This window comes from Camelus ferus, chromosome 1 (genome assembly GCF_009834535.1).
Source record: "Camelus ferus isolate YT-003-E chromosome 1, BCGSAC_Cfer_1.0, whole genome shotgun sequence".
NCBI classification, from domain to species: domain Eukaryota; kingdom Metazoa; phylum Chordata; class Mammalia; order Artiodactyla; family Camelidae; genus Camelus; species Camelus ferus.
Window position 1 is genome coordinate 5,483,005 of NC_045696.1, and position 20,396 is coordinate 5,503,400.

At 41.6% G+C, this 20,396-nt stretch overlaps 1 protein-coding gene and 1 non-coding gene across 6 annotated transcripts in view; both read right to left on the reverse strand.

Annotated features, from left to right (window-relative positions):
• B3GALT5 (beta-1,3-galactosyltransferase 5) overlaps window positions 1–19,503 on the reverse strand; it is a 79,431-nt gene extending 59,928 nt beyond the window's left edge. For 3 of the 5 annotated variants that reach the window (XR_004313773.1, XR_004313764.1, XM_032463380.1), the window contains exons 1-2: window positions 18,861–19,503; window positions 83–285 (exon numbers count right to left, since the gene is read on the reverse strand). The gene's annotated coding sequence lies outside the window, so the exon portion shown is untranslated. Of the gene's footprint in view, window positions 1–82; window positions 286–5,476; window positions 6,050–17,480; window positions 18,812–18,860 lie in introns of those variants that run through there. The other 2 variants (XM_032463474.1, XM_032463424.1) reach the window with 2 other exon arrangements.
• On the reverse strand, window positions 15,335–15,407 carry TRNAV-AAC. Its single transcript has one exon. It is a non-coding gene; the product is annotated as a tRNA-Val (tRNA).
• Window positions 19,504–20,396: the final 893 nt, after the last annotated feature.

Consider the following 20,396-nt stretch of genomic DNA (forward strand, 5'->3'; position numbering starts at 1 on the left):
ATGGAAGATAATCTTGGTTCAGAAAATAGTGCACATCCAATAATAAACCATGGCTGTCCAAACACAAAATTCAAAAGCCTACCTGATTTGTCAGCACAGCAGGAGTGGCCCAGAAGCAGTGCAGCCTCGGCAGAGCCGCCTCCCGGCGCGCAGACCTGCATCCTCCGGGGCGCACGTAGACCGCCCTGCAGCTGCCACTTCCTCTAGCTGTGGGAGCACTTCCTCTCCATGGCGTTCATCACCCACAGCTACCTCTGAAGCCCGACAGGAGGCAGCCACAAAAACCTACAAACAAGCAAAAAAGCTGAATCACACATCGTCACCCTCGCTCACCCTGGCAGGCTTACTCTTGAGGCTGTCGGCGGTCGCTGCAATCACTATCGTTTCTCTTCTGCTGGAATGTCCTTTGGCCCGTGGGTTATTTCAGGCCCTCAGTCCCCTTGCAGGAGGTGTGGTGAAACATTCTGACTTCACGGCGGATGATCTTGTAACGAGTGGGTGATTTCTACCTCGAGGTGGTGGACTATTTCCTTATGCCTCTCATTTTTTCCTATACAGTAATCACATAGCTTCCTCCAGCTTGTCACTACTTGTTGATTGTCTTTAAGAAAGTGGGAGGATGCTACTGATGACACATGACTAGGAAATGAGTTTTTTTTTTTCTAGTAGAAATAGAGAAAATCTCATTACTTCTGCCCATTGGGTTCTAGATCTCTTGGCCTGGCCAGAAGTAGATCCCTGTCTCCAAGCTCTGGACAAAATGTAGACACCGTGACCCCTGGCCAAGGAACGCACTGATGAGGGAGGGTTTGGCATTCGGATCTGGAGTTAGGCAATAGGGACCATCCTCACTCCCCCCTTCAGGCTGAAGGAAATTAGGATCCACTCAGTGACACAAGTACCAGATTCGTGCCCATTTCCACTGTTCTATCTCCCAAATTTAGACTTAACCACCTCCACTCCAGCCTCTGTGCTGTCAATCAGAATTTTTCAAAACCACGAGTCCACGAGTGTCATTCCAACACTTAAAGCTTTCCAGTGACAGCCCATCACTTCCACAGTGCCCAGACACTCCTGCCACAAGACGGTTTAAAGTCCCAGAGTGCATCATTTTCTTTCAGATCATCATGCTGCTCTCCCTGGCCAGAATGCCCATGGTCTACCGACTGATCTTTTAATCCTTTTGGATCCAGCTCAAACTTTGCCCCGTCAGTGAAGCTTCCCTGACATCTCCTCCAACAAGTAGGTTTAATCATCCCCTTCCATCCACCACAATCCCTTGTACGTACCTTTACCATGCCACCACCAATTATAGTTATATGTTTATATGCCTCTCTCCTACTCTGCTGTAAGCGGCTTGGGACAGGAAATATTTTATCCATATTTACTTAAATCTCAATACCTCATAAAGTACTTTTCACATAAGAGATGCTCATTAAACATTTACTGGGTGCATAAGTAAATATTTCCTGTTATGGGTGGAATTGTGTTCCCCTCAAATCCAAATGCTGAAGTCCTAACCCTCAGGACCTCAATGTGACCTTATTTAGAAATAGGGACATTGCATATGTAATTAGTTAAGATGAGGTCATACCAGAATAGCATGGGCCCTTAATCCAGTATGACTGGTGTCCTTATAAAAGGGGGAAATCTGGACACGCCACGGACACAGGGAGAACACCACATGAAGATGAAGACGGGGTGGTGCTTCTACAAGTCAAGGAACATCAAAATTTGTCATCAAATCATGCAGCTAGAGGAGGGGCCTGGAGCAGATTCTCCCTCAAAGCCTCAGAACTTGCTGACACCTTGATCTCAGACTTGCAGCCTCCAAAGCTGCGAGACAAGCCATTCACGCTGTGGTGCTTTGTTCTGTGAGTCCTAGAACACCTATACACTTACTAAGTAAATAGATGAATAAAGTTATTCAAGTGGTTATTATCTGAGTATCTGCATCGGGCTTTGTGCGAGCTTTGCTAAGCAGCAAACACAATAGCAGTATTAGGCAGAATTCCGCCCACAAGCAACGTTGCATTTAGATCTGTCAGAACATGCTTCCTCCTCTCTCTGTGCATATTTTGACAGGAAAAGTGTTTTTCCAAAGTTTTCCAAACATTTTCCCCACTAGATTCTTATTTCTGTTTAAAGAAAGCTCTATAGGGAGGAACTGTTTCCAAAAAGTAGACAAAGGGTTACAACATTCAAGACTCGAAAACAGCTGGGGGTTATTTTCATTCCTCTGTGTCCCATCCTTCCTCTGTTTTTTTCTGCCTCCTCTTACCTCCCAGGGACTGCCCTGTCTCCTCTGGCCACCTCTAGGTAACCACAGCTTTTCAGTGAATCTACAGAAACCACTTTTCCTGAAATGGAAAAAAAAAAAAAAGAGTACTAACCTACAAACATCATCTCCTAGTCAGATGCCAGTCACCTCCTGTGCCTTTCACTGCACAGAAAACCCAGCACAGAATCCACTGATGGTTGTGAGACAGGAGGGGAGGAGGTAGGTCACAAGCATGGAAGGAATGACTCAGCAATTGAGGATGCAACATAAACTGGTTAAAACCAACTCAGCCCAAGATGGCGGAGGATTTGACTTCCAGTGGACCTTGAGTCTCCTTATATGCCCACTGTAACACATTAGCTGCTAAATGACACACCCACAGGTTCCATGACGGTTCTGAGGCTGACTATAAAAGATCAAAATGTGGGCAGTGGACCAGTTCTGGGAAATCCCTGTCCCACGCCCGAAATAGTTGGAAAAATCCTCCCACCTGTACTAAGCTCATAAAACTAATCACCCCTGCACCCCAAGGCCTATTGCCACTTGAGATGGCCTGCATTCTGCCCATGGAACGTGTATCTTCTAAGCTGTTCTCACTTCCTGAGATGACCCCATGCCCTGAGGCCGCCTCTCTTGTCTCCTGAGACAGCCCGCACTCTGTCTTTGGAATGTGTATCTCTCTAAACAAACTTGCTTTCACTTTACTATGACTTACTCTCGAATTCTTTCCTATGAGAAGCCAAGGACCCTCACTTGACAAGGCACATCCCAGGGACTCTCCCAAGACCTGGGACATGACTGTCCTCTCGTGCCCCTCATTTTCCTGCAGCAGAAGGAGCCAGAAATGTGTGAGAGAGACAGTTCACTGACCTAAGTCACCAATTCTCAAGAAGTCCTGAATGAGTTCCTGACATGGGGTGTCGGGAGAATGGGGCTGAGGTTGCCAGAGGGAGTGAACAGAACTAAGGCCCAGATGCTCAGGAAATTTCCCCTCAGACACGTGGGTTTCTTATGGATTCTGCTTCCTGCTCACTCACATTCACTTCACTCCAAATCTGCGTGAAAGCACACAGATTTCATTAAAGATAACTTTGGCAGGAAAGCCACAGATTTTAATGTGAAATGATTCACAGTGAAAATATGACACTTTTTAAAAGCTCATTAAAATTGTTGAACATTGATGGGTTTGTTAGCAAGACCTACTGTTCCACTTAATGACACCCCTTCATTTTTTCACTGGTCTCTGGCACTGAGTGCTGGTTGTTACAGAACAGGCTGGGACCATTTTCCTATAAAAACCAAAGCTGGAAATGTGCCCTAAGGATTTTACAGAGAATATGTATTTTTATTTCAATAATAAAAGAAGCAAAACATACCAGTTGGAGAAACAAGAACTCAAATGTATACTAAAATAAGTGAGTTATAAGCATCATTTTCAAATCTGAGTCATTTTCACTTTAAACCTGCATTTCCATTATTATAACTACATGTACTCCTGAATAGCAACTGTATATGGTCGCTGTATGTAGACTCAAGAGGAAAACAACAGGCCATCGTCCTGGCAATAGAGCAAGAAAGCCACGGATTAACATTAAGTTTAACAAGATCATCAAAAATCCCATCCACTTACAAATAAGGGAAGGGGGGAAATTAAACGCACAATAACAGATCACTTATAAAATAAAACAAAACAAAAAAGAACACTAGATAAGATTCTTTAGAATGTGTTCAAAGTTGCTTTCAGAGGCCAATGCATAGCCTTAAGTATTTCCATTATTAAAGAAAAGAAAGAAGAGGACTAAGCTCTCAAAGAATTTAGAAAATAGACAAAAATTACAGAAAAGAGCAAGAATAAGAAAACTAAAAGCAGGATTGAATTAATCTAAACATTAAAACAAGATATTATTGATAAGTACATATATAGTCTCTCTTTGAAATGGACTAAGCTCTAGCGTATCCAGTATAGAAGAAGGGACAGGAAAAAACAAAATGAGAAATGGAAAAATGGGAAATGATAACATAGAGAAGACAATCTAGATGTTAAGAGTTCTGTGTTTGGGACCCAAGGGAACTGAGTCAAATCTTAAGTCGGCCACCTGCTGGTTATGAGACTTGAGCATATTTACTTTCTTAAGACTCAGGTTTCTCTATAAATGAGAAATGGAAAACTTGTAAAATGGAAAATAATACTGATTACCTCCTAAGGTTTTTGTGAAAGTCAGATCAGTACTTCACAGTATCCAGGAACCAGTAAGCTCTCAGGCATTATTCTAGATCATTCTAAGACTCCCATGACGTTAGTTCATTTGATCTGTAAAGCCCTACCATCCCTTCTTGCGTCTGCTCAGGATATACTCACTTAGTGTGGCCCTGCTAGGTCCACTGTGCAGGGTGACACTTGTAATTTCATCTTCAAGATAATGCAATTCATAGAAATTAGTGAAAGGTCAGATTCTTCCAAGTCTGAAATGGAACTGACATGGCTGTGCATAAGCTGGTGAGGGTGCAGCCAACATGGACTGATCTGACTAAAGTCAAAATGTCCTCCAAAAACTATGTCCATACAGCACGGTTTCATGCTACAAGAAGCTTCCGACTAAAATGTAGAGAGCTGACCTGGTTAAAATCTGCAGGCATAAAGGCAGACATTGAAATGTCAAGAGTAAGATAATATCTAGGAAGAAAATAATGAAGAGCAAAGAACAGAATTTAGAACAAGAGTCGGGTGGGAAGACAAATGGAGGTGGAAAGGGATCAACTGGACACATATGAGAAAAGCCAGATTAGAGTTGTCCCTTGGTGTCCCCCAGGGATTGGGTCCAGGATCCCCGTGACTACCAGAATCCAAGGATGCTCAAGTCTCTTATATAAAATGGCATAGTATTTGCACATAACCTGGGCACATCCTCTGGTTTACTTTAAATCATCTCTAGATAACTTATAATACTTAACACACTTTAAGTGCTATGTCAATAGTTGTAAATACAATGTAAATGCTATGTAAACTCCAAGTTTTGCTTTTTGATATTTTCTGTAACTTCTCCCCCCAAATGTCTTCTCTCCATGGTCAGTTGAATTCAAGGATGCAAAACCCACAGATACAGAGGGCAAGCTGTAACGTAACTGTAACTGTAAGTCTGACCATAACACTTCCCGTGTACAAGCTACTGTGCTAAGCACATTTCATGTGCTTACTCATTCAGTCTTCAGCCACACACCTACAAGGTGGGCACTAATGTCCTCCTTCACCAAGGGGAATTCCACAGAGTGAAGTCACCAGCCGGGGTCCTAGAGTGAATTAATGGTCAAAATTAGCATCTACAGCCAGGCAGAGGTCCACAGTCCTAAACCCCACTGCTCACTCCCCACCTCGGCATCACTGAGAAGTGTTCCAGGGACCAAAGGAGACTAAAGAAGGAAGGAGTCATCATCAATGCACAAAAAATTGTGGAGCCAGAGCTATTGCAGCTTCAGTGGAGGAACTGTGGCTAAAATCAGACAGCAGATGACAATCCTAAGGAAGAAAAAGAAGGTGGTAGGGAGAAGTTGGCTTAAATAAAACTTTCCACACAAAGAACCAACAGTTTAAAAGACAAAGATTCAAAACATGGGGTGTGGAAAAGGGAGAGAAGGAACAGATCTGCTGGTCAAGCCTAAGGACAGGACAAACTAGGACAGTAAAACATGATAACTGATGGGGAACTATGATGGAGAGATAAAAGCAGAAAAGAAATAAATGCCAATAAACATCTTTCCCAGAAATAAAATTCATGACAGTAAGAGTATCTTACCTGTTAATAGCAGGGGCTCATCCACAACAACAAAAAAACAAACAACTTGATCTAAAAATGGGCAAAAGGGGGCAGGGGGTGGGAAGAGATAGACTGGGATTTCAAAATTGTTGAATAGATAAACAAGATTATACTGTATAGCACAGGGAAATAGATACAAGATCTTATGGTAGCTCACAGAGAAAAAAAATGTGACAATGAATATATATATGTTCATGTATAACTGAAAAATTGTGCTCTACACTGGAATTTGACACAACATTGTAAAATGATTATAAATCAATAAAAAGTGTTAAAAAAATGGGCAAAAGACTTGAATAGACATTTCTCCACAGAAGATATCAGGCGTCCAATAAACTGATGAAAAAGTGCTTAACATCACTAATCATTAGGGAAATGCAAATCAAAGCCGCAGTGAGATACTACTTTGCACTCACCAGGATGGTTATTACAAAAACAAATACATCTTCTTTAAAATTAACAAGTTTTGGCAAATATGTAAAGAAACTGGACCCCACCCTGTGCACTGCTGGTGGGAATGTAAAATGGTGCAGCACTGTAAAAAACAGGGTAGCAATTTCTAAAACAAAACAAAACAAAACATAAAATTACCATATGATCCAGTAATTCCAATTCTGAGTATATACCCAAAATAAATGAAAGCAGAGACTGAAACAAATATTTGAACACCCACGTTCATAACAGGGTTATTCACAATAACCAAAACATGAAAGAAATCTAGGTCTCCATTGATGGATGAATGGATAAACAACATATACATACAATGGAATAGTATTCAGCCTTGAAAAGGAAAGAAATTCTGACACACGCTACAACGTGGATGAAACTTGAAGACATTATGCTGAGTGAAATAAGCCAGTCACAGAAGGACAAATACTGTGTGATTCCACTTATATGAGGTCCCTGGAATGGTCAAATCCATAAAGACAGAAGGCAGAATGGTGGTTGCCAGAAGGTGGGGACTATGTGAAGAAGTGACTGACAGTGGTTCCAGTGTTTCCTTTGGGGTGATGAAAATGTTCTGCAACTGGACAGTGGGGATGGTTGCAAAACACTGTGAATGTACCAACTGTTGTGGAATTGTAAACTCCATGGATAAAATATACGCTATGGATATTATACTCCAATAAAACTATTCATAAAAAAGAAAGGAAAGAATCAAAGATTGAAAAGAAGCCCAAAATTAGAGTAAGAAGGAATACAGAGTCCTTTCTGACAGAGTAAGGCAGGTTTTCCCACACTGGGCACCCCTAGACATCATGCCAACCTGGGTGTGTTTGAGGGCAGTGGGGTGGGGGGTGGGAGGGAGGTGGAACTTCAAGTTGGGGAACCACTAGATTGAACAAAATTAAACAGGTTTCTTTACTGCAAAACTTCTTGGAAACTTAACAAAATTCACATGCAGAGTGAATCTCAAAAGAGGATTCAGAGGCAGGGTTGCCCAAGTTTCTTTGATCTTCAAACAGTGTGTGAGAAACATATCCCACAGACTAATGAAGAAATCAAACAGATAAAGAAAAGACTGACTGACCGGGGTCAGCGAGAGTGAGAGCCGCCAGGCCCTATGAATCTGAGTAGCCAACCACGTGAAAAATGCCTTTCCAACCTCAGCAGTCTTCTTCTCTAACTATTCAAATCTCCCACATGGTGTTGGGCGCTGTAGATTTTTGCCGGCCTGAAAAAGCTCCTCTGCTTAACCTGATGGAACAGCAAGTGCAGAATGCTCGGCCACTGTACAGATGATCCAAGACGGAGCTTCAGTTGAAGGCAAGTGGTAAGAGTACATTAGAAGTCAGCAAAACAAGACACTGAAAAAGTGCGTGTGCGATGATGGACCTAAGTGCAACACCGTGTCTAAAATGGCAGGTGTAGGTCTGTCAAAGAGCAGCTCAGAGAACACTGCGTATTTTCCTTGCAGTTTAGTTATCTTTCTTATAAATGATTTTCTCACACAGGAGTCAGCTGGTAAACTGACTTTTAGAGCAGGAGCAAGAACAATATCTATAAGAGAGTGAGGATAGAGAGAAAAAACTTCAGTCTTGGAATAATGAATCTTCCTTGTACTTTTTCAGGGGATAACTTGCTTAGTTACTAACTAGTGAAGAGGGCATCTGGGCATTTTGTTCTTGAGAAAGCCAAATAAGGGTATCAAAAAATCCAGTTTCAGTTATGTATGGGTTCTCCAGAAAACTCTGAGAGTTAGCTGTGGAGCATTTGTGGCAGGCTGTATCTACGGAATGTCAAACACCATCCTTCCGTACTCACCTCCCCCTTAGTAAAGCCATCTCTCTACGATTTATTTGCCTCATTCGAATTTCTCAATTCCTTAATTCACGTCCAATTATAATGGGTCATTGTGTCTTTCCAAAGATTCCAATCACCTTGGTATGGTGCCAGACTGCATACAAAGCAGGCTTTGAACACCCACTCTGACCCACTGCTGATGGGTGGAATAATATTAGCAACTCTTATTGCTTAACTGCGTGATAGGGCAGCGAGATACTTCTTTCCGCACTTTATACCTACTGAAATGAAGCAAACAGTAAGTTCAAATGGGCCTAAAATATATAAGCAACACTCAAATGAAGGAACACAACCCTCAGCATAACCTTCGAAAGCAGTGGTCAGGGAAAAATGCTGAAAACACCAGAATTTTATGTGTACCTTTAACGGGGAGGTGAACATGAGAAAAGGTCAGGAACTGAAATTCATCAAAGTCTTACTTGCCTCCCTCGCCAGGCTGTAGAACAGTGAACAGAGGTGGAAGTGGGAAACCTGCGGGAAACGGTCCTCTAGAGTAAAATGAGATTAAGCCTCCAGACTTGCCTTCTCGCTTTCCACAGGGAAAGGGAGATCCCCACTGCAAGGAGAAGCAGCATCTTCCCCCAGGGATACCTCTAGCAACAATCAGAACTTCTCAGAAAACCAGAGGAGATGTTCCAGAGAAGCTGAGAGGGTCGGCGCAATCTTGCAAGAGTTCCAGAAGGAAAGAACTGAGGGAATAGCAGAGAAGAAACATGAGCTGAAACTTTTCCAGAATTGAAGATACAAGTCCTCAAATCAAAACTGCACCCTAAGTACCCCGCATGATAAATAAAGATAAATCTGCACCACAGCACATCACGGGGAACTGCAGAACAAGGAGGATAGGGAGAAAGTCTCAAAAGCTATCAGAGAGAAAGGCAAAGTGTCCACAAAATCCTGATGATTAGATTGACAGAAATTTCTCATGACTGATAATATAATAACAGAGTCTTAATTTCAAAATGCTGGAAGGAAATAATTGCCAATCTAGAGTTTTATACTTAAACTAACATGCAGGCATTTTTCAAACACACAAATAGTAAGAAAATTTATGACCCATGTAGCATCACTAAAATAGTTATTAATGGATACGCTTCAGCAAGATGTACAAACTCAGACCTATGTCATGGGATACAGAACACAATGGCATAGAAATTAACCAAATATGTGATTGAATCAATTTATGTCCCATATAAAGAACAAATTTTTCGTGTTCAGAAAGTTAAAGCCAAACTCCAGAAACAGTTACAAAATAAAAGAAAGAGGTTGTTTGATAATTAAAAGTGTACTAAGGTCCTTGTCATGAAAGGGAAAATGATAGAAAGACTGAAAAACTTTAAACTACATATGGTTAAAAAAGCATGACTCAAAATTATAGCTAATCACTAAAATAATGCAAGTACAGTCTGTGGCTTGCAAACCAGCAAAGGGAGAAAAACGGAAACATAGGCAACTTTATCAATTCAATGGGAGGTATAAAAATGAAGAAAAGAGAACTAAGGAAAAAAGCTGGTAAAGAAAAAACACATGAGATAATAGAATTAAATTCCAGAACCTCACAAATCATACATATTATAAATGGATTAAACGCACTTATCCAAAAACAGAATTTATTAGATTGGGGGGAAACACATCTATATGTAGGTCTAAACAACACATCCAAAGTAAAGGTACAAAAAGAGATGGGGCAGATAGCTGCAGTGCCAGGCAGCGAGATGGGATGGGGGAGATGCCCAGCGAAGCTATTTGACACAGTAGAGAATTCAAGTCAAAAGCAGCAACTCAACACAGCAGTACGCCATTTAATCTTATAAGACGGATCCTGGCTAAACCTGTAAGCCTTTCACAACATAGCCTCAAAATATATAACTCCAAAACTGACACTATTACAAGGATAAATTGTATTTGTACACATTCCTCTTAGAAAGTATGACAGGCAAACCAGACAGTAATAATAATGATTTAATGAAGAAAACAAACTTCATTTAATAGTTATATAGAGAAATAAACAATAAACATTCTTTTTAATTGTACTTGTACCATTTATAGGAACTAAAAATCTACACAAAAGCATAATGGAAAAAAATGTATGTTTTGAAACCTTTCAGTGTATACATGAAATAATTTATGGCTTAAAGAGGACTTCACAATGGATATTTTAAACCAAATAACAATGAAAGAATAAAGTATGAAAATCCATGGAATGCAACTAAAAATCACTTAGGAATAAATTTATAGGTTGAAAAAGAAAGATTTAAAATAAATTTTAAAAATAAAAAATAAAATAAATTAAGCATATAATTCCAGAAGGTAGAGAAAAGACAATAAACATAAAAAAGGCAAAAACTAGGGGAAATGAGGAAATAAGTAGCAAGGAATGAAATACAGAATAAAACAAACAGAGAAGATATCTACATATTCAAAAACTGTTTATTAGAAACACTAATAAGTAAAGTTCTAGAAATATTTAACCAGAAAAGAGAAAGGGGGCACAAATAAATCAGACTGAAAATGGGAAAAGTCACAACCACAAAGAAAGAAACATTTAAAAAATCATAATGGAATGTTATGAACAGCTTTACGTAATAAATTTCAGCACTTTCACTCGAAGAAGAAATAGAACCTGAATCAATAAATAACAATTAAAGATATTGTACCTGTAATCAAAATTCTACCTCACCCCACCCTGAAAGACTTAGACAAAAAGAAAGACAAAATCCAAAAAGACTCAGAGGTAAACTTTACTAAATTTTAATGGAACCCAAAAAAAATCCTTCTTTTGTATAAGCTCCATCAGAGAAATAGGGGGGAAAAAATCTCAACTTCAGATAGGGAAAGTAAAGGAAACGAAAATTATGATCAATATCTCCTTCAAAGATAATTAGGAAAGTTCCTAAATAATATATTAGATTTTTATTAATATACTATATAAGTAAATTAAAAGAAGGAAAAAATACATGATTGTCTTTAAGGATGCAACCAAAAATACATACAATCAATAAAATTCAACACTAATTCATAGTAAAGGAGGGAAATTTCTTAATTTGACAAAAGGGTATTTATCAAACTCCTAACATGAACGTCATACTTAGTAGTGAAACTTGAGAGAATTCACATTAAGGTCAAGATCAAGACAAGAATGTCTACTATCACTGCTTTTATTAAATATTGTACTCAAGGTCCTAGCCAATGCAATAAGACCAGAAAAAGAAATGAGATACAAGAATCAGAAGAAAAGACACTAAGCTATTATTTACAGAAAATACTGTATCAAACCCAATAGTCTAGGTTATGCCGCATTAACAAACCACCCCAAAATCTCAGGTATAAAGACTACATATAAATTATTATAACCAATAAGAAAATTTATCAAATTTATCAAACCTCTATGTTATTATTATTAAAAACACGAAACTTCAATCTAATCCTAAGAAAATGTCAGGCAAATCCAAACTGAGGAACATGCTACAAAGTCACTGCCCTGAACTCTTCCAAAATGTCAAGTTTATGAAAGATGAAAAAGGACTAAGGGACTATTACAGATTGAAGATGGTTAAGAAGGCATGCCAACCAAATGCAATACGGGATTTTGGCTGGGATCCCAGAACAGAAAAATGACATTAGCAAGGAAAATGGCAAAATTGAAATGTCGGAAGATTAATTAAGAGTACAGTGTCAATGTTAATTTCCAGATCTCAATAACTGAACTATTAATGTTAATATCTTGCATAACCATGTAAGGGGGAAGCTGGACAAAAGATACATAGGAACTCTCTGTGCAAGTTTTGCAACTTTCCTGTAAGTCCAGAATTATTTCAAAATAAAGAGTTTTCAAAGCAGCATACATTATCAACAAAAATCTCACTCACAAGGGCATCAGAAACTATAAGAAAGGTATCAAGGACTAAATCTAACTAAAGATGTGCAAGACTGCTCTCTTATAAAATGTTATTAAGGGACACTCAATGAACAATGTAACAAGTAGCGATACAATAAATAACAAACATAACAAAAAGACTTGAAGTATGTGTAGGCATACCATAGGTATAGATGGAAGATGCAATGTCATAACTATGCTGTCACTTCTCCCCACAGCTAAAGAATCCAGAACAAGCAGGGGAAACTTACCCTATCTGAGCAAGACATACAAAGAAAGCACTGTGGTACTGGCGCAGAGACAAGGCAAACCACAAAACCATGACAAACAGAATAGAAGTCTCAGAAACTGACCCACAAATTTTTAAACTTAGGACAAATGAACCTAAAATCCATATGTGGAATAAAAGACCTAAAATAACTAAATACGCTATAAAGATAAACCAAGTGGGAAATTTTGCTTAATATATTGTGACTTAGTGTAAGTCTAACCTAATGAAGTTAGTGAGGTATTTGTGAGCTATAGAGAAATAGACCAAAGTTATGGATGGCATTTCCCCCCCCAAAAAAGCTCTAAGCCCAGTGTGACTGTATTTGAACACAGGGCTTTTGGGAGGTAATTAAAGATAAGTGAGATCAAGGATGGGGTTCTAACCCAACATGATGGCCTTATAAGAATAGGAAGAGAGAAGGACCTCACTCTTTCACATGAGGACACAGCCAGAAGGCTGCCATCCGCAAGCCAGCAAGAGAAATCTCATGAGAACCCAGCCCTGCTGACACCCTGCTCTCCCACTTCCAGCCTCCAGAAGCTGTAAGAAAATTAATTTCTGTGGTTTAAACCACCCAGTCCATAGCATTTTGCTAAGGCAGCCTGAGCAGGTCAAGACAACCAATAAAACAGAATAGATAGCCCAGAAATCCACACGTCTGTGCACAGAAATGGTATCACACGTCACCAGGGAAAGGACTGCCTGTGAATGAATGAGCTGGGACTGCTGACTATTCATAAGGAAAAACTAAATTTGAATCCCTAGCTCACTACATATCAAAAATAAATCCAAGGAGGATCAAAAATCTAAACATAAATAGCAGGACTTGAAAGCTTTTAGAACAAAATAGACAAGACTATCTTTAAAATTTGAAAGGATGAATTTATATATAAAACAGAAACAGACTCACAGACAGAGAATTCAGACTTGTGCTTGTCGAGGGGAGGCGAGTGGGAAGGGATAAACTGGGAGTTCAAGATTTGCAGATACTGACTGGTATATATAAAATATATAAACAAGTTTATACCCTATAGCACAGGGAAATATATTCAATATCTTGTAGTAGCTTATGGTGAAAAAGAATATGAAAATGAGGATATATGTATATTCATGAATGACCGAAGTATTGAGCTATACACCAGAAATTGACACAACATTGTAAACTGACTGTACCTCAATAAATAAAGTAAAAAATTAAAACCTTAAAGGGGGGAAATAGACCGTTTACAGAAGAATGATTATTTGATATAAATATGTGTATTTTTATTATTATATATACATATGTATGAACAGATGCTTTACTAGAATCAGGCAAGTGCACATTAAAACAGATACTATTTCAAACCCGTCAAATGAACAAAAAATTCAAAGCCCAATAATTCTAAGTTTTGATGAGAAACAGAAACTAAGCTATGAGTTATACAGTAGGTGGGGGTTTAAAGTATTACAACCACCTTGGAAAGCATTCTTTGGTATCCAGGAATGGAAATAACACGGCCTTTCACCCAAGTATTCTTTTCTAGAAATGCACTCTAAAGGAAACTCACACATGTGTGCAAAAAGTGACACAAGCATACAAGAATGCTGCTGTCATGTTGTGAATTTCCAAGAACTTTCCGAGCAACTTTGAATAAAATTACAGGAAAAACAAAGAGACTAAGTCCACCAGCCATAAAATCGTAATTATCCACAATTCCATCTCCAGCTCCTCCTTCAACTCATCAGGCAACGAAAAGGCAGCGAAAAACCTGATACCCACAAATGGAAGCCCTGGGAAGAAAGCACATTTCACAGAAGGACAGAAGCAATCAAGGACACACCACTCAAATTATGTCTGAAGGCACAGGTGAACCTGCCCTTGTTAAGTATACTTGGCATAAAAAGAGCTGGTAGAGAGTATACACGTACTAACAACAGAAGAAAAGGGGAAAGCAGAGTGCAGGAGCCAGGGCGGAAGGAAATACACTCCCAGCAGTGGGTGGGGAGTTCTCACCCAGGTCCTGGCGATGCTCAGCGAACACAAGAGAAGTATCTCTGGATGGATATTTCATCATCCCTGCTCCCACTTCTAGATGGATCATTTTTTGCTTTGAGATGAACTTGGAATATTTCATTAGAAGCTGGATTACTACTTCAAAACAATGACTTTTAAAGCTGTCTGTGGAATACCACGCACTTAAGGCTTTAAAAATATTGACCACACCTTAAGCTACAAAAAAAATTTTTTTTTATGGTAAATGATCTGCTGCTCCAAGAAACTAAAAACATACAATCAGCAAAACAAGTAAGGAAACATGAGATGATAAGGGGAAGGAATGAGATTAAAAAGTAACCTCCAGAGTTCAGGAAACACTCTGAGAGCGGAACACCTCCACAAAACCCATAGATGAACTAGAAATAGGAAGAAACAGAAAAGACAGGGCTGAAAACTTAAACAGTAACACTCAGGAATGGCTTCAAATAGTTACCCAGTCAGAAGTTAAATAAAAGGGACCAAAACTGAGACAACAAATTAAACATGGTGCCCCCTGACATTAATAATTTTATTCCAGGAATTCTGCTGTTGCTCAAACAGTTTGGGCACTTTTTTTTTTCTTTTTTTTTTTTTTTTTTTTTTTTTTTTTTTGCAATTGCTTTTAAAACAAGGGTTTTTTTTGGTTTGGTTTGGTTTTTAATTCAGTGAAAGAAAACTAGTTTTGTTACTTTATTTTCACACCTCATTCTTTTTTATTTATTTATTTATTTTTTTGAGAAGGGAGGTAATTTGATTTATTTATTTACTTACTTAATGGAGGTACTGGGAATTGAACCCAGGACCTCATGCATGTTAAACATGCACTCTACCAATTGAGCTACACCCTCCCCTCCCACACCTCTTTCTTGATCCAAAACAATTTTATACCACAGGGTTAAGTGCTTGACATATAATAAGCAAATGAAATATAAATGTAACCATTTAATCCTCGTAACACCCCTGATGAAATAAATACTATTACTATCTTTGATTTCAATTGAGGAAATTGGGGCATAGAGAAATTAAGTAACTTGCCCAAGGTCACATAAAAGTACCCGACGGAGCTGGGATGGGAACCCAGATGTCTGGCTTCAGAGCCCAAACTCTCTCTCTCCATGAACGCATGAACAGACCATCAGCTACTTCCTTTGCACAACTTGATTTCAAACGATTTATGGCTCTTTTTCTTCTATTGAGGCTCCAGGGAAAATGTTCAAAACTAGATATGAAAATTCTAATTGAATGAGTCTCACTCCATGATACCCCTATCTCTTAATTCTGGTTTTCAGTGAAGGCCACGTTAGTTGTCAAAATCTCTATGCATCACCTCACCCACTGCTTCACCTCACCTTTTCCAACCCAGGTTCAGGTTAACCCTCACTCCCTCTGTAAGCAAGGAGAAGTCTTGTCAAAACCCACAGGAGGCCAGCCACCAAGCTGGAAGGAGCCTCAGGCCAAGGGCAAAGGAGAAAAGTCTGGAATTGAGAGGGTTGGAAGGAGTCCTCGCCCATTCAAGGGACTTTCCTGGGGGGCAGGGAGGGGCAGCAGAGGAGAAAGGTCAACAGGACACCACAGGAAGTTACAAACTTGGGTCACCCAAGACCACCAGTGAGAGGGTGGACAGGAATAAAGCTGTGAGCAACGAACTGTTGACAGTTATATTCAGGGGGAGAGGGCTGTGGTGGTTCAAAGACTGCCAGGTTCATCTTAGCATCCCAGGCAGCTGGGGAGAGGCTGACCAGGGCCAAGCAGCATTTTTGACCACCGGAACCAGGTTCCTGGATGAGGATCTAGTTCTGGCAGAGAACCAAGTAAAAATGTGATCAGAAGCCTGATCAAAGGGACAAGCATGGTAGGGGAGGAGGGGGGTCCCTGGGACACCAGTGCCTGGCTGCCCAGGTAGGACGCGATGGAGCCCCTGACCCTCTTCCAGGACTGGTCTGAACTGACCTGAGTCTGAGTCTGAGGAAGGAGGGCTGTGCACTGGTGTCCCCAGTGAAAGGATGGAGACTGTCACCCATGCAAGGACGCCTGGCCAGGCATGTACCTGGTCATGAAACCAGACATGAATTGTGGTCTTTGTTTATTCATAACACCTACTTAGAAACCCTACAAAAGAAAGCGTGCCCGTGTCTGGAAGAAACTTTGCAAAGATGGCCCTGTCCCTGTCAATTTTTTGAGGTAACAGGTTGTGAAATATCTTTACACTCTGAGTTGCATTTCCAGAAGGTAAACAGCAGTGGACCTCACACTGAAACCCTCTCTGCACATATCAGAGCTTAATTATTTTTAAATTTACCTAACAAAGGAACTATATAAGATGAACTGATTTGAGAAGGAAAAAAATGAAAGGATGGAGAAAATAGGACTTTAATAGATATGCAGCTATTCCTTTAAAAGAAGAGAGAGAGGTAGATAGATTTTTTTTTAACCATGTTGTACATTACATCCCCAGGATTTACTTCTCGTAACTGGTAATCTATACCTTTTGAGCCCTTTCACCCATTTTGCCCACCCTGACTCTGCCCCACCCCCACTCCCCACCCCCACCCCAAGCCTCTGCCAACCACCAGTCTGTTCTCTATGAGTTGATTTTTTTTGGTTTTTTGTTTGTTTTAGATTCCACATATAAGTGAGATCATACAGTATTTTTCTCTGATTTCTTTCTCTCAAAGGAAGATATTCAATGCTGTCTCTAAATTGAAACAAACTGCCTATTACATGTAGGGGTTTAAAAGGCAAAGCCATAAAAGATGAGGCAGCTACAAGACTGTATAACTTAAACTGAAACATTTTATGACATGTAAGGATGGGCAGAATCAGCATGCATTGTACCCACAAATGTGACTCTAGGAACTTCCTGTCTATTAAATCCACAGCAGCCATTCCCCACCCCTCCCCACCCCCAACCCAGCGCTCACTGGAATGTGACACTTTCTCAGATCTTCATCTTCATTAAATTCTACTCCTCCATCTCCTGCATCAAAAGCAGAAACAGTAAACGACAGAGACACGGAGATAAGAGGTGATGTTAATATTTACACAAGGTAAATACATAAAATTATTTTGAAGTTTGTCATACTAATATAAAGGAAGAATGGAAAGTAACTTCACCATATCTGATTGCTGCTGATTTGGAAAGGGTCTTCTATTCTTGGAAGCTGTATTTAACCCTAACAAGTCAGAAAACTAAACAAACAAAGTGAAACAGAAACAGGATTTTTTTTTAAATTTTAGATGCACTATTTTCCATTCATATCTCTCTCTCTCACACACACACATACACAGCTGGCAGAGATATTGCAAAAATGTCAGTTATAAAATTGTAAGGCACCTCCCTGCATTTAGGAATGACCCAAAGAGAGTCCCTTGCCCCCTCCGCAAAGTCAAAGCTCCACAGACATTCAGTGTAAAGGCCTCTTTTCACCATATTGCCTGTCAGACCCTCCAAAACGCCCACGCTGCCGGGAGCTGTCTGTGCAGAGTGCTAAGGAGTGGGTTTTGGGGTGTTTTGTTTTTTTTTTTCAGATTGGGTTATTCATTTTAACTGTGAGACGTCCCTATCCAAGTTAATTCCCTAGTCTTACGAGCACACCGTGCCCACCCAGTAACACAACGTCCTGGGTGCGCAGTGTCGCTAGGGATAACACTTCCAAAACAAACACACTGTTATCAATAGCAAGAAATAAGCAAATCAACCAATTCAAAAACGGGCAAGAAACTTGAACAGACTTTTTTTTTTCCCGAAGAAGGCATAAAATGGCCAACAGGTACATGAAAAATGTGCTCAACATCACCAACCGTCTGGGAAATGCAAACCCTCGGGGGCATTACGCCTAGTGAAATAAGCCATAGGGAGAAAAACAAGTACTGAACGGCATCAATCATACCTGGAGTCTTTTCTAAAAAGTGGAAATCATAGAAACAGAGTAGAAAAAATGGTTGCCAGAGGCTAGAGGGGTGGGGGAAGTAGGGGGAGGTTCTGAATCTAACATATAACAAGGTGACTAGAGTTGGTAACACTGTTGTGTAACTGAAACTTGCCAAAGAGAGTCTAACTTAAATGTTCTCAACAACAATGACAAAAGATACATTTTAAATACGAATATACACCGTTAGACCTGTAATTTTGTCTGTAACCATTTCCTTTTCCTTAATTTAAAACAGAAAGAAAAGACGTCAAGCCCGCAGTCCGCGGTCCTCCGGCGTGCGCTGGCGGGCCCCCGCGCCCGGGTCCGGGTCCGGGTCCCCCGGGCCGCGCCTCCCGCGCCCTCGCACCCCCCGGCCCCGCCGGCCCTCACCGTGAGCCCGGCACTCCGGCGACCTCAGAGCCGCATCCCCGCCGTCCCCGGAGGAGCTGGGTCCCGGCGGAGCACTGCGGTCCCCTCCGCACAGCATTTAGGAGGTGGGAGGAGCGGTGCGCGGTGCGCACAGGAAATCTGATAGGTGACGAGGCGGCGGGCGGGCGGGGACGCGGGGCGCAGCGGCTGGGGGTGGCGGGGCGCCCCGAATCCGCGTCAGCGCCCCACGCAGGGCTCGGGAAAGTGGCAGGACCCACGCGCCGATCGCCGGGAGCGCGCGCGGGTGGTGGGGGAAGGCGACAGACGCTGTCTGCCGTGTTCCGCTTTCATCGCCCGCGAGGGAAGAGCATCTTTCACGGAGCACCAGACGTTCACGATGGTGGAGTCTGCTCAGGTCCCCTTAGGCCGAGGCTTTGAGTTGACCGTCCTGCCCTCCTGGGAAACGGTCCCAAAGTTAACATTGAAAACGCTCTCGGTGCAGGAAGGCGCGCGGTCCCGAGCTTCCCAAACCCCAGATGCCCCTAGAATGAAGGCCCTTCCCCCTGTCAGCTGAGAGATGCTGTTTTCATAGCAAACAGTTTGGTTCTGAGCAAAGTCAAGGTCAGATAACGGAATGAGGAGTTATAGGGGCTGTTTAATCCTTAGGACCGCCTGATGACGTATGCACTATTCCTCTCCCTACTTCACAGATGAGCAAACTGAGGCACAGGGAAGTTAAGGAGCTTTAAAGGGGTGGAGGATGAGCAGTGAGTCGGACGAGAAAGTGCCAATGAGACCTCAGCTCTGTCTGGCAGGGAAAAAGGGGGAAAGAGGGAGGGAGGGAGATTCGTGTACAAATATGTACATGTATTTTTTTAGGAGTTGACATAGCGTTAATTATCTAATTCAATGGTTGTCAATCCTGGCTGCACAGTAAAATTGCCTGGGAAAACATGTGATCCTTCCGGCGCGAAGATGAAGTGAGCTATTGTGGGGGAGAGGGAGGAAGGAGACCCCCCAAAGATTTAGTGCACCGCCGCACCAGCGCCTGAAAGGTGCAGAACCATTGCAGCGTTGGAGAGGAAGGAAGAGGCCGGGTAGGAGATCAAGTGTGCGGAGCTGTGGGTGGCAGGGTGGGCACCCGCCCCGGGAAGAGGCTGATCAGAACGTCATCAGCACTAATGGCAGGGCAGCACCATCCCGAGCCTGGGGTGATCGGCCTCCCCCGCGCTTCTGCACTGCACTCGGTTTGTACAGCACGTTTCCTGGAGTCACCGAAAGGGCCTCCCAGCTGAGCGTTTTTTAGCCAGCATAGCCAGATGCATGCAGCCACCGCAGCCCTTAGGTGGGGCTGGCCGTGTCCAGAGGGTGAGGGAGCTGAAGCCCAGCCTCGCCTCCCACCCCAGCCCTAGCCCTCCTCAAGCCCCTCCCAATCCCGCCTTTTTTTCCTAGCGCCGCCTCTGTTCCGCGGTGGTACGGAGCCGAGCCTCTGTCAGCCACAGGCACCTTAGCACAGAGGGCTCACCGGCCTGCTTCTGGCTTCCCCGGGGACTGGGA